General features: G+C 43.3%; 1 protein-coding gene across 2 annotated transcripts in view; it reads right to left on the reverse strand.

The window, feature by feature from the left end:
- Nucleotides 1-13,347, reverse strand: part of Fur2 (furin-like protease 2) — a 404,965-nt gene that overhangs the window by 40,094 nt on the left and 351,524 nt on the right. The window lies entirely within an intron of this gene.

The following is a 13,347-nucleotide window of genomic DNA, read 5'->3' on the forward strand; positions in this document are numbered from 1 at the left end:
ATTTCGCCCGGGTAAAGATCCGTGCGTGTATCCGCGGACAAGTTGTGGCCGGAAAACGAGTTCCCACGTAACCGAGGGCTGGGCTATAGGTAGCCGGGGCCAGATAACGGGTAAGTTACCACAGCAACTACGGGGGGAACCACTAAATCAAACCGACCAAGAATGCCTTACGATAACCCCCGCATACCATGGGTCATCGGTCCCTGCCCGTCGTGTGTCCTTGCCCGATACGCTTTGCCTACGGTATATCCCCTCGGCCAGGGGACGAATTAAGGTAATACGCGTCTCATGGAGGGCCACGGGAGTTTCAAGTTTCACGGCGGGAACGGAATTTCCGGCGAAGCACTCTCTCCCTCTCTCTCTCTCTCTCGTGAGCGTCTGATGAAGCTTGAGGTCTCGTTACGATGCACTGTCGCTGACCTGTCGCTTCTTAATAGTTACCCGGGAAAACCCACCCCCTGCGTCTCCCTTTCATCCTCTCGTCAAACTTTCGAACTTCCGCTCTGATTTAACCCCTTTGACTCCGGCGACGACTTGCAACTGTCGAAGCGTGCGAGACCGCGACGCAGCAGCTCGCATTATGGCGCGGGAACTGTGATCCACCAGTTCTATTTTATTCGTTTTGTTCTCGTAATCCCGTGGCAACGGGAGAACGTTGTTTATTGGGTGAAACAGGAGCGCGGCGCGGCGTGTGGATCCGGGATATCGTTTTCAGGGAGATCCATTTTTTCGAAAACTGTGAAACAGCAAGGAAATATTCTATTTGGCCTTTAGCATTCTCGAGTGGTGACTCAGAGTCACCATTAAATGCTGTACTATTATACAAAATTTTGTTTATATTATTAAATATGTTTTATAATTAAATATGCATAATATAAATGCATATGCATAAAATGAAAGAACCATACAGAATGGAATTATTCTCGGTCGGAAGAAATGTTTCATTTTGCGAGTTCAAGTAGCTCGGAGTGCAACCGGTTAAATAGCTCTGTTCGCTATACAAAGTGCGCAATCCAGTTATTTCTACGCCGAAACGATCTCAAAAAAGTCCCTCCCTTTAATCAGTCAATATTCGAACGCAAAAACCAGGTCATCGAAGTGCCGAAGTAAATACATTCGGCTAGAAATATTCGCCAGTTTATAGGTAATTTGTATTAATCCTCCACCGGAGAGGGTTCCATTAGAACATCCGAATGTTTCGCATTTCGTGATAAATATTTCGCAGCGTCGATACACGTGATGCATAATTCAACTTCGCGTGGACCGTATGAACGGCAGCGTGGATGATACTTGAGCAGTCGTTCTGACAGTAAATCAAGCGAATTCCTCGTATTTCAAGCTCGTATTCGTGAGAGAAACAGAAAGAGAAAAAGAGAGAGAGAGAGGAAGATGGAGGGAGAGGTAGATAGAGAACCCTGCGGATTTTTTTGCGGAACGACCACCGGGAGCCATTCATAAGCGTGCAGCCGGCGCAACAATGGCCGGAATGAGCGAGGAGCGTTAACTGGCCATGGTATTGTTGTTTCGAAGAGGTACTCGTGATAGGTAAACCCTGTCGATAGGGGATAGCAGAGCCCGTGGCGACCGCAGCAAAGCGTGTCGGTCGAAAAGTAAAAATATCAACAGAACAGATTCGATATCGGCGGGAATGATGATCGTTTAAACGAACGCGACGAACCGGTATTCAACGCGTTTGAAAACGGCCCGGTCCGCCGCGGCGCGCGGCCCCCAGAAGTATTCCGCTCCCGGAACCCGTGTGCAATGCGGTTTCGCCTTGTTTTCATTCCCATTTTTTCTCTTCTGTATAGCCCTCCTCTCCTCGCTTCCTTTTTTTTTGCACGTTTTACACCGTCCGCTATTGATTTCGATCGATACACGCGTTTTGTCTCTGGGGCCGAGCCCTGGACTGTTTTTTCAGTCGGTCAAAAGCAAATCTTGCGTGCACCACGACCCAACGGCCATTTTCTTATTTGCTCAACCGTGGTCGAAGTGTTTGTAACCCACTTTATTCAATTCCATCGTTGGTTCCCGGTTTTCCTCTCGGCGAAATTATTTTTTTTACCGAAACCGCGTGACTGGGTAGTTAGACGACGCCGGTTTTTACATTTTTGGGAAAATAGCGAATTTGATATATTTTTATGGGCTAGAGCCGGAGACTAGCTAGTGGTAGACTAATTGAAAATGAATTTTTAAAGCCGTCAAGTCACTGGGTTCAGCTATTCTCCGTTCTCTCGGAAGTGCATCTTTAATGATAACGAGATAACCAAGCTAATTGGCGGTGTAAGATCACGTTCGTCTAAGGCAGCGATGGAAGTAGCGATACTTATAACGTGAACACGACACAAAGACCAGGCGCTTGTGCTCAGCAATGAGTTAATGCATTTTTCGCGGGGCTTATTAACCCGATGGCAGGTTGCGTCGCGCTGTGGCCATGGGAAAATTAATACCCTTAACGAGAACACCGTTGTAATAGGTTAATTTCCTTTAAGTATCGCCGCCGAATGCGAGCGGCTTGAGATCTTTGTCGTAAAAGCGAGCAAATAACTGTCTTTAACGACGCTAAACGCTATTTTTCGTTCCCCAGATTGATCAACCTCTCGATGGGTTTATTCCGAGTCCTCCAGGATCGTTTGACTAACATTTGCAAAATAGTGGTATCAGTGAGATTAAAACGAGACGAATACTGACTGCAATATGAGGGTTAACGGCTCCAGTTCGAAATCTTGATGATGAATCTGACAAGATACGAGGAGGTTAAATATTGATGTATGTACGCTGTGAAAATTTGATGGGCTACAATGGTTAAAAAGTGGAACGATCTGGAATTCAATAAAGAGTCGTCGGTTTATTTTGAAGCATCGTTTGCCGAGCACGTCGTGCGGTTGAAATCGGAACAGGCACGTCAAAGACAGTTGCAAGAAAAATTCATGCGTTTTGATAATAGATACTATTGTGTCTGTCGTTTCATTTTATGGAGCACTACGCGTACTGTTCCGATTACGTTAGAAAGGTTGACAGTTCTATGTCTGGAACTAAAGATGATGTAGTTTAGCCCCTGGGGCATGCCCAACCGGAATTTGACGTATGAAAGGCACTTCTAACTGGAGGTATTTTTGCAGTTGATTTGGTCGTCTTTCCTGGCTTCCTGTCTGGTCAGAAATCGAAGGGAAAAGGTCTTCGACTGAACTGCTGACAACCGGAGCGTCATGATTTTCCGACAAACACAAATGTACGACAAACTATCACCTCGAATTAAAAATTCCACTTTTCCTAAATTCAGAAATTGATCAAATAAATTCTCCATTTAATTCCAACTCTTCTGAAAATTCAATTTTTACCTAAAAGTCTAAATAAAATCAATCTTGTCATTTTTATAAGGGAGCAGTTACTCTTAAAGCTCGCCAGGTTTAGTGTTAAAGGTAGGTATCCTGCAATAATTGTGCTTCACGAGTTTTTTACTCGCTGCATGCTTGTTTTCTCGGTGGGAATAAGGCCGAGGTTTTCAAAGAAACGAAAAGGCGTCCTAATTCCGCAATACCGTGTGCAACATAATTTGCGTGTAACATAATTGACCCAACTCCGGTTTAAAAAGAGGCACAAAGAAACGTTCCATTGAAGCAAAAAGAAAAATAGAAACATTCATATACGAGCATCCTTCATCATTACTCTCAGCATATAAAATTCATGTTCTCATTCGCGGAATAATATGGACTATATGTTCCATTTAATTATCCCGCATGCTCACAGCCGCCGGTGGTATAATTATAATTGTGTTTGACGAAACATATATATTTGTGAATTTTAATTATTTAAAGTATGCGCTCGCGTTGTTCTAAAAATACACCGGAGCGAAAAACAGCAGTATTCTATTGTTGTTGGTGTAAAAATATATCCTCGCATCCTAGAGCTTGTTCCGTGTAGTCCGATCTTCATTTCGTTTATTTAGGTATCCAATTTTCGTTTCCGTATGAAACGAAATAATGTTTTGACGAAAAATGCAAAGGTTGTTTACAACGCTGCAGATAACAGCATTTTGTGAAATAAAAATGCTGGAAAATGAGATTTTTCTCCTATTATAAGCGTATTCAACAGAATGATTATACAAATTTCTCGACTTGCTTTCAAACACTATTATTAATTTCAATAAATGCAATTTGAGAGAAATATGTATGCATTCAAAGTCAATAAAATGAAAAAAGAAATATTTTCGTGCGTATCAAGGTGTGTATGGTAAACCATTCACCAAAATTCGATTCAATACAACCATTTTTTCAAACAAACATTATTCAAAAACTCCTACCATATTCAATCGATTTTCTTTGAGAATCGAAATCATCTGATTAAATATACAGCTGCAAATCGGGGAAATTGCCAGTATTCTGGATTAAAAAAAAATATTTTCCCGTTGCCCACGGTTCATCCGATAAAGTCGGTATGGAAAGTTTTCATTCGGTTTGTTCGTTAGCTGGCTAAAAAAAAAAAGAACTGCGAGCGCAGGATTTTTTAAACGGACTGCTCTCGGTGGAAAAAGTTGCCGTTAAAAAGCTGATAAATGAAACGAAACGAGGAATAAAAGGTGCGTCGATGGAGTCCCATTAGGGATTCGTCATCGCGCTCGGTTTATTCCGAACTGTTCTTTCCAACTATTATACCCGGGTGCCGCGGCCGAGTAGAATATTTTCGTTTCAATATACGGGGGGTACGGTTCGCGAAGTTCGCGGAAACTTTCGGCGAGTTACTTCGCGGCAGCTCAAATTGAGAATACACGGCAAGATTCGACTGCGGGGAATTATGTAAATCCAAATATAACTGTACGTTCACCGCGAGACGGAATAATGGGAGACTTTCGGGAGCGGTAAAGAAAACGACGTTGCTCGGGGGGCTAGCTGGTCACACCGATGGAAATTTCATTCGAAACCGTCGCTCCGGGTGTATTTCTTAATTAACCCGCACGAGCGACGTCGAAAACGTTCAAAATTCATCGAGGGAAAATTCTCGGTTCGCTCCTCTCGACGATCGGGAATCGCTCGATCGATTAGCTCGGCATGATCGAGAGAGCCACGGGAAATAAAAGATTCACCGATCGCTTTATGTCTTTATCTCCCCAGCGATAAAATATAAGGAGCGTCGAGCGTCTTATCTATTCAGGCGACCGTTTAAACTGGAATTTTAAATGAGACCGTGCTAATTGAACAAACAAAACGAGGAACAAGAGTCTCGCCCATCTCGTGGAAAAGGGAGGAGCTTCTATTTTGATTCGGGCTCGAGCTACGTCGACGTGAAAGGCCTCGATTTATTCAATAATCTTTATCAAAATCCCCGGGACGTATCGGGCACATTTTTCCGGAAACATTTCAACCGAGGACCGGCTGTTCCGAGTAAAGTACGCGATGGAAAATCCTCTCGATGCAACGATTTCCACGATACTGCAGTTCCCGGCGGAGTGAAATCTCGGAGAAAGCAATTTTTCAGTAAATGACAATTTCTGGAGTGCGAGAGTTCATAGATTTGTCGGAATGCTTTGCTAAATAGTGTCGCTGTTAGGTAAATTAATCTTTCAACAAATTTTGTCGACTCACAATAAATAATATCTATAGATACTATATGATTTTTGAATGTTGTGTATCGGAACTGGCGGAACGTTCCTAGAATCGCAACAACATTTTTATTTTCATTTCTCCAGGACAGTTCACCGGAATTTCACAAACGTATATTCGGTTCGTGGATGCAGTTACCGAAATGTTCGATCGATTGGGACTTCCACCCGCCAATTTAGGTTTCTGGTTACATCTATACACCATGATTTGCCGATGGAAAAATGTTTTTTAGTTTTGTACACAATGTTTCAATGTCGATGGTCGGCTGCAGCCTGGTCCTCGAAAAAAAGGGAGTCGAGGTATGTACATACTACAGCGGTGCTGATTATCGCTGTTCATTCGATGCCAAAAAATTCCGATTGGTGGTGTGGGAGCCGTACGAGCTAATGCGAGTTTTTCATTAAAAATCATTCACAAAAGAGGGGAGCAGATTCTTTGCGTCTACACTGAAAGCCGGCTATGGAAAACATTGGCTAATAATTTCCCAATCTATAAATTCTAATAACGTACACAAAAATGTACATGTAACGTTTGCGTTCAATAAAATCGTTCGCGGATTTTTCCGTAGATCGAAAAAGAGGAAGAGCAGCCAGTCCTGTTTCCGATCGATCGGATCAGCGTCGGGAGATCCGATGAACGGTACAGGAGGAAACAGTTAGGAACGCCGGAAGGTAGCGAGGCGCGGGCGTCTTGAAAGCGAATGGGATAGGAAATTGCGGATCGGGAATTTCGAGCCGCCATATGAGATCCCGAGCCACTCTCGCGGTAATGTTCGCATGTTTAACGCGAGAGATCGACGAAATCGTCGACATCACGACAATTTCACGCGTCTTTTCGCCATCGCTTCCTCTCTCCATCGCCCAGAGGGGCCGAGCTGCTGCGATTCCCTTCGATCGTGAACGTGTAACATCTCCCCCCGGAGCGTTAAATCGACAAGACGCGGACGCGGGCGTAATCGTAAAGAATGGCGCGCCATTGATTCAACCCTTGATGCAACGAATCCATCCGCTAGGAAGAGACGAAATTTTCGGGGCTAGAAATGACATCCTTCAACTAAATCGACCGTTCTGATCCCTCCTACATTTTTATATTCAATATTCCCCCGTTGGTTGTAGAGTGATTCGAGGTGGACGTGCCTGTATTCATTCTTTTTGAGGAGGTTGAATTGTATTGGATAACTGTGTCAATTATTTCGGGAGCGATTTCTCACCTAAATTTCATCAAGACCGTTTTAATGCCGTTTCCGACGATGCGCAGTTTTGCTGAACGCGTTCCAGGTCCACTCCGCCGTTCCAATTTTCAACAGCCCCGGCATTTTAGCTCGGCCGAATCTGAGCCCTTTATCCCTGTCGCCTAAAAATGCTGTCTGAAACGTAGTCGGCGGTTTCAAGGGAGAGAGAGAAAAGTCTTTTAAGCCTGGCAGCATTGTTCGATCAAGCATCACGATATATAGAACAGTTCCCAGTCAGGTCGAGCGATTTACCGAGGCATCTCGGCGCGAGCTTATGCTTAGAACACGTAGCGTCGCGTCGCCTTGAAAACGTAGAACAGCGGTCTCTCTTCTCTCCGTTCGATCTTTTATCGTTGTGTTCCGGGCGAACGGGGGCGTATCTCGCTAACGATCTGGACGCCATTCTCTTGCCTCCCTTTTATCGCTCCAGAAGACAGGAATCTAATGACCGGAAGAGACCGTGATCGAAGGCAAGACGCTCGATCTGATTCTTATATTCAGCCTACTCCCCCGATTCTCGCCTGATCCTCGTGTTATCCGACGGTTCGAGAAAAAGTATCTCGCATTATGGCACGCGGTCGTTAAATCGAAGGCTACCGAACCTGATGATGGCTGGCGCGAATCCCTAACGAATTTCCTTTCTGGCTGCTCCGACACGGAAAAGATTTCCTAATTCACCGTGTGATTTCTTTTCCTCTATTCGACTTCCATTCTCTCCTTTTCCTTCTTCACTCTACTCGTTTACGCATCTCTGTTGACTCTATTTCTCTATCTACCTATCTCCGAAACGTGTGTCCGATTCCACAGCAAGCCCCAAGAAAGCTCCGCTCGTTTTTTAAGGATAGTCAAACCTACACTGAGAAAAAAAAGTAGTTACTTCAATAACACGCGTGTTATTGTAATTTTTTTACTTCGATGAATATCAATGTATTCTTTTCAATAGTATGAAATTTAGAAGCAAATCGTGATGTATTTGAATTGTCTATCATGAAATGATTGAGGATATTATTCGATTCAATACCGTACATTATTATTCGTAATATTTCTCTTTTTCCTTCAATCAGATATGTTGTTAAAAAAATTTGAGGAATGTATCGATTTATACTGGAATTGGTTTGAGGCAATATCTTATTTTTTTGAAAACATCGATGGTCAAGCTATTAGCTTATATGATTGGCGGAAATGAGTTTTGCTATTGAAATTCGATAGTATTAAATATTAAAATAATTTCATATGATATTGGCACTATTCAATAGTAAATCTTATTGAATCAACATATATTTTTTTTGTTTCGACAGGATTTTTTTCTCAGTGTAGACGTATCCAGAGTTGTGTTGGCGCTGTCGTCTCTCCTCTGACAAACGTCCTCTGTGACATTACACACAGTATCTACCTATCTTGAAAGCCCGCATTCCCTTAAAAACCTGTATCCTATTCCACAGCAACCTTCAAGAAAGCTCGTCCCGTTTTTTAAGGGTACCGACTAGACGAAATCTGTCGCGAAACGCAAGACGCAGCAAAATCGCGAGGAATAGCTAGGCTTAAGTGGTAACGATCGTCGTTCCCTGATACCCGTTGGAATATCCCCGTTGCCCAAGTAAACCGTAACAAGAAGAGAGAACCGGTTACGTCAATTTGTCAGAGGTTTTCCCCGGCAGCGACCGTGGCAGAAGAAGAAAATCGAACGCGACAAGAAAATTGCCGTGATACAAGTGTCCGAGAGGTGGTTGGCTGGCCGACTCCGCTCTCTACGTAATGGACACGGACCGGTCGTATTCGCGCGTAATGTTCCCGTCAAATCCTTGTTTTCCGTTTCGTTTACCGGAAATTGATTTTCGATCTCGCATTCTGAAAGTGACACGCATCCCGAGCCATCGCTCGTCTCCGGGCCCGTCTCTCGAAGGAAATTGTCTGCCGTGTGCCCCGGAGCTATACCGTTTTATCTTCTTGCGCCCCGTGCGAGAGCTAACTTGCGCCTTCGACCTGCGGGAATTACGTCATTCGAGGAACGACGGGAAAACAACCCTCTCCTGATCGTGAATCCCTCCGGAGAAAATTTCAGATCGCCCGGGATTTTAAATTAAACCGGCTGAACGGAGCTGCCGCGCCGATGCCCGGGATAACGCTGATAATGACACTGAAATTATATCGGGAATTGCTAAACATTTATCCCTTTGCACTCGAAAAGCAAACATTTATTTTAAGACATTGTCTCCGAGAAATTTATAAATCCACCCTGCCGAATCGTTTTCCACAGCAACTACGAGCCTGGTCAGTGGATTATTTATTACAAAAATGTCCGAACGTGAAAGCGTCACGAGTAAACACTTTTCCGAGGCACAATGGCATCGCGGGACCAAAAAGAACGCGGGTTCGAAGCTTGAAAGATTTTCAGAAAGTCCCGAGCTTCGAGGGGACGATTTCATCCACTCATCCGAGGTTCGAGTCAGTCGCAAGCCGGCCATTTTTACGAAATCAAATCGCTCTCTGTGTCCCCCTTTCACCTTCACCTTTCACGGGGTCGCACCCCCCGCCAGTAGTCGCATTAAATTGAGCGCGAGCGAACAAATGGCAGAATGGAACGGTGAATCGTGAGGCCAAGTCGCTGGGGCGGCTAAAGTAAATAGATAAAGGACCAGCCGAGATCGTAGACGGTATCTGGGAAAAGCGGCCGATCGCTCTTCGTCTCTACTCTGTCTTGTCTTTCTTCCTCTTTCTCTTCGAAGTTCCCTAAGTTTACATAATGTGCGAGAGAGGATAGGGTACATAGGTATCGCGTATGACGCACGCTCATGTAGGACGCTGTCGAGTAACTGCTGAAGTAATCGTTCCAAGTGATTCGGAATCCCCGAAGTATCTTCAGGGAGAACTCCGAGGCTTCGCGTCGATCCGCCAACCCCTTCGGTCCTTATGCCATTCTACGGTTTAAGCGCGCCCTGGGCACATCTATTTGCATGGATTTACATCCCTGGTAATCTTGCCGAGGTTTCCTCCCAAAAAACTTTTCTTCTCAGCATCCGCTTTCTTTCGACTAGGCAGCATCGAATTTTTGGACGCACGGATTTCCTAGTTTTCTCCTCTGTTACGGGTGCTGGATTGTTCGGGGTGCAATTTCAGGGTGGTCATCTTCACTTTTGTGTGTTTGTTAATTTTTTTCAAGCGGGACAGATGATAAATCTTTACTAGGCAATTACCAGAATGCTCACATTTGTATAGTCCGATTTTGTCATTCTATACAAGACGATGTATTGAAATTATCGGTACTTAAAGATAGTAAACATAGAATCCTCTTCAGCAAGAACATTCGACATTTCCTGTTTAAATTGTTTAATGGAATCTCGGAACGAATCTTGAATGATTGGACTAAATAAATTCGACTTTCTACCGGCGAGTGAATTAAAACGAGAGATTAATTCGTTATTAGTAGCTCGTGGAAGGTAATTCCGGTGTCCAAATGAGAGGGAAGATAATTAATATAGCTGATCCGGAACTCTGTGTTGCGAACGTCACGGTTTAAGCCGGTATGACAGTCCTAATAAAATTTAAACGAGCCGACGAAGCGTCGAAAGGGGACTTCGGAAGTTTCTATCGATTTGCTATCGTTTTCTAATAATCGCGAATAATTTCGACCACCGAAAATAAACCTGATGATGTTGTGGAAGCATCAAGATCGTAATTATTCCAAATCGTTTATATAAGCTGTGATGAAGACGGACGCCTGGATAAAGCGTTGACAAAGGAAATTGGAAATAATTAACTAGAGGTTGTGCGGTCGATCTCCAATGGCTTTCTATCGATTACGGACAATTACCACAGCAAAGGTAAACCGGAAAACGTCGCGAAACCTTTTGGATCTGTCGATTCGATTTCCGATTGTTTCGCGCGTTGCTGTTCGAAATCACTAATGTGATCAGAATAAAAATATATAAAAAAGAAGTTTTTAAAAACCACGCTTATATTAAAAGGAGAAAATAATTGTTTTAGACATTAGTGACTATAAATAAAAGCGTGGAGCGCTAAACTATATTGACGTAATCTTCGTGGGGATCCACGCTTTTATTTATAGTCACTAATGTCTAAAAAAATGACTTTCTCCTTTTTAGTGCATTTTAATATAAGCGTGGTTTTTAAAAAGTTCTTTTTTATATATTGTTTTTATTTTCTACTTTTTAGTCTTTTTAAATGGAATTCAAGATATAGTAATACTGGTATGGAATAGTAAAATATAGAAACGCAAGATAGAATGAGGGGATGACTCTGAGAAGCGACGTCTCTTGATGGAGTCCGAAATTGTCCGAAATGGAACTGAATGAACGGAACACATCAATCAACCTGAGCTTCTTCGGTGCGAAATGGGTCAGTGGAGTGGAGATGAGTTGAAGTGGGACCGCGTAGTGGAGTAGGGAGCGCTGGCGCGTGGAGTGGGGATCGCTGAACGCGATAACGTACTACCTAGTGCCTCGCGACGAGGTGTAACGATTAATATCAAAATTGTTTTTTTCTCCTGAACGCAAAGTTTTTTTTAAAATTTGTTTTTTAATATTGCATTGTCATCCGGTTCTGAGGTATGTTTAAAGTTTCAAGTCTCCAGCTCATCGTGAAGTGGTTTAAAATTCGATTACAAGATTTGACGCATACAACGACAACTCGGCAAGCTAATATAAGCGTGGTAAAAATGAAGGCGAATCTCCCCAATGAATATCTAACAATTAAAAATAATTATCGATGCCGAAGCTAGACTGGAAAACTGTCGAATCTTGAAATCCCTGTTGAACATCCGGATTTTCGTTTTTCCGGCGCGTTACAGTCCTGGAATGCGCCGATCGGAAATACGGGTTCGTCGAACTCGGTGAACCGTTCGTCGAAAAACCGAACTCGCCGGCCAATAAAAATTTACGAGGAATCGGTGATAACTCGGCTACTCTCGTAAATGGGAGCACGGTTTTCGAGCGTTAAACGAAGGCTCCGCGAGATATTTTTTACCCGAGCCGCGTGTCTGACGTCATCGGCTAACTAATGTGTGCGTTTCCTTTTGTTGCTGCTGTTTTTCCACCGATTCAATTTCGACCGAGTCGTGAAAAATGATATTGATTTCTGACCGTTTCGGAATTACAGCGATTCTGCGGGCGAAACGCGTCGCTGAAAAAAAACAGCATTGCCGATACCGCAAAACTGCATCATCGGTGTAACAATGAACAATACTTCGCGCAGCTCCACGGCTGCGGCTAAAATATTTAGCAGACCGTGTTTCAAACTTCATTTAACGGCAAATGAAATTTAAATAATGATCGAGCACGTGCGTTATTGAATTTGATATCGACAACGTGACTCCCTTTTTGCTCGCCAGGAGAACATTTCTTTTTTCACGCAAATATTGACGGCATCGATTTTGCAATCAGGCGATTGTTTGCATTCAATTATTACGCGATTCACGGAAAAATACGACTGTCCGTGCTTCCGATGTATTAATGCAAATACGAGTACAATAATCTTTGTTTACTAGGCGCGGTCCCTCTTTTTAAATTTTTTAACTATCGGCTACATTTCAATTTACATTTAGAAGAAACTCGTGCTTGCCGAGATTAGAATCGTTCGATGATCCTGTTTCGACGACAAGGAAAAACAAGCCTCCTACTTAACCCAGACTGACTTTCTCATTTACTTTCTTCACACTATCGTTCTAAAATCAGCTAAAAAGTGATAGTTTTTATGATAAACAGTAAAACCAACTTGTATTAAATCTTATCATGTATTTTTAGTCAAGTTCTTTCTCGTACTTTCTACACAACGTCCAGTAAAATATATACAGTGACAAACCGAAGTACTCCTATCCATTGAACGAATACTTTCATTAAGTCGTAAATAATCTTGTAATGTGTTCAACGCATTTTCAAATGATTGAAAGAAGAAACTCATGAACTTCCTTTTCCCACAAAATATGTATTTCCCATGAAGATCAGCAGTCCGACTATCAAATATTCTGCAGCTAGAAAAATATGAAAACTGAAGACGGAAAACAGTTCTGGCCCAAGCTAATAGCAGTCTTCGCTAAACCACGTCCAGACATCTTTCAATCAACTATTCACGGAAACCAGCAAACTCCGAAGCCGCTGAACTCGTCGAAGCTGGAAAGTATCGGAACTCTACATAAAACCTGTTTACAACCTACTGCATGCGTCCGATACCCCATATCGGCGAAGTATCCATAAATTTAATAAGCAACAAAATTCAAGGGGTCGATAAACATGAAATTAATATCCGTATTATTCCTTTCGCGGGACGGTTCCCCCCGTTCTCTTTTCTTCCCTTAATACACCGGCAGCGGCGGGTCGGCATCGATTTTAATTAAGCCGGTTCGATACTGTTCGCCGGGCAAAACTTTTCAGACTCGAGATTAGCTGTCTGCTCTCGTATGATTGTTCGCGCGAGGATTCATCCCGGAAGAGCGAGGGGACACCGCTCGCCTAAGCGGAAACAGGACTGTTCGTTGGCGAGTAGTATCTTTCGATGTCGTCGGTT

The sequence above is a fragment of the Lasioglossum baleicum genome, chromosome 11, assembly GCF_051020765.1.
Source record: "Lasioglossum baleicum chromosome 11, iyLasBale1, whole genome shotgun sequence".
NCBI lineage: Eukaryota > Metazoa > Arthropoda > Insecta > Hymenoptera > Halictidae > Lasioglossum > Lasioglossum baleicum.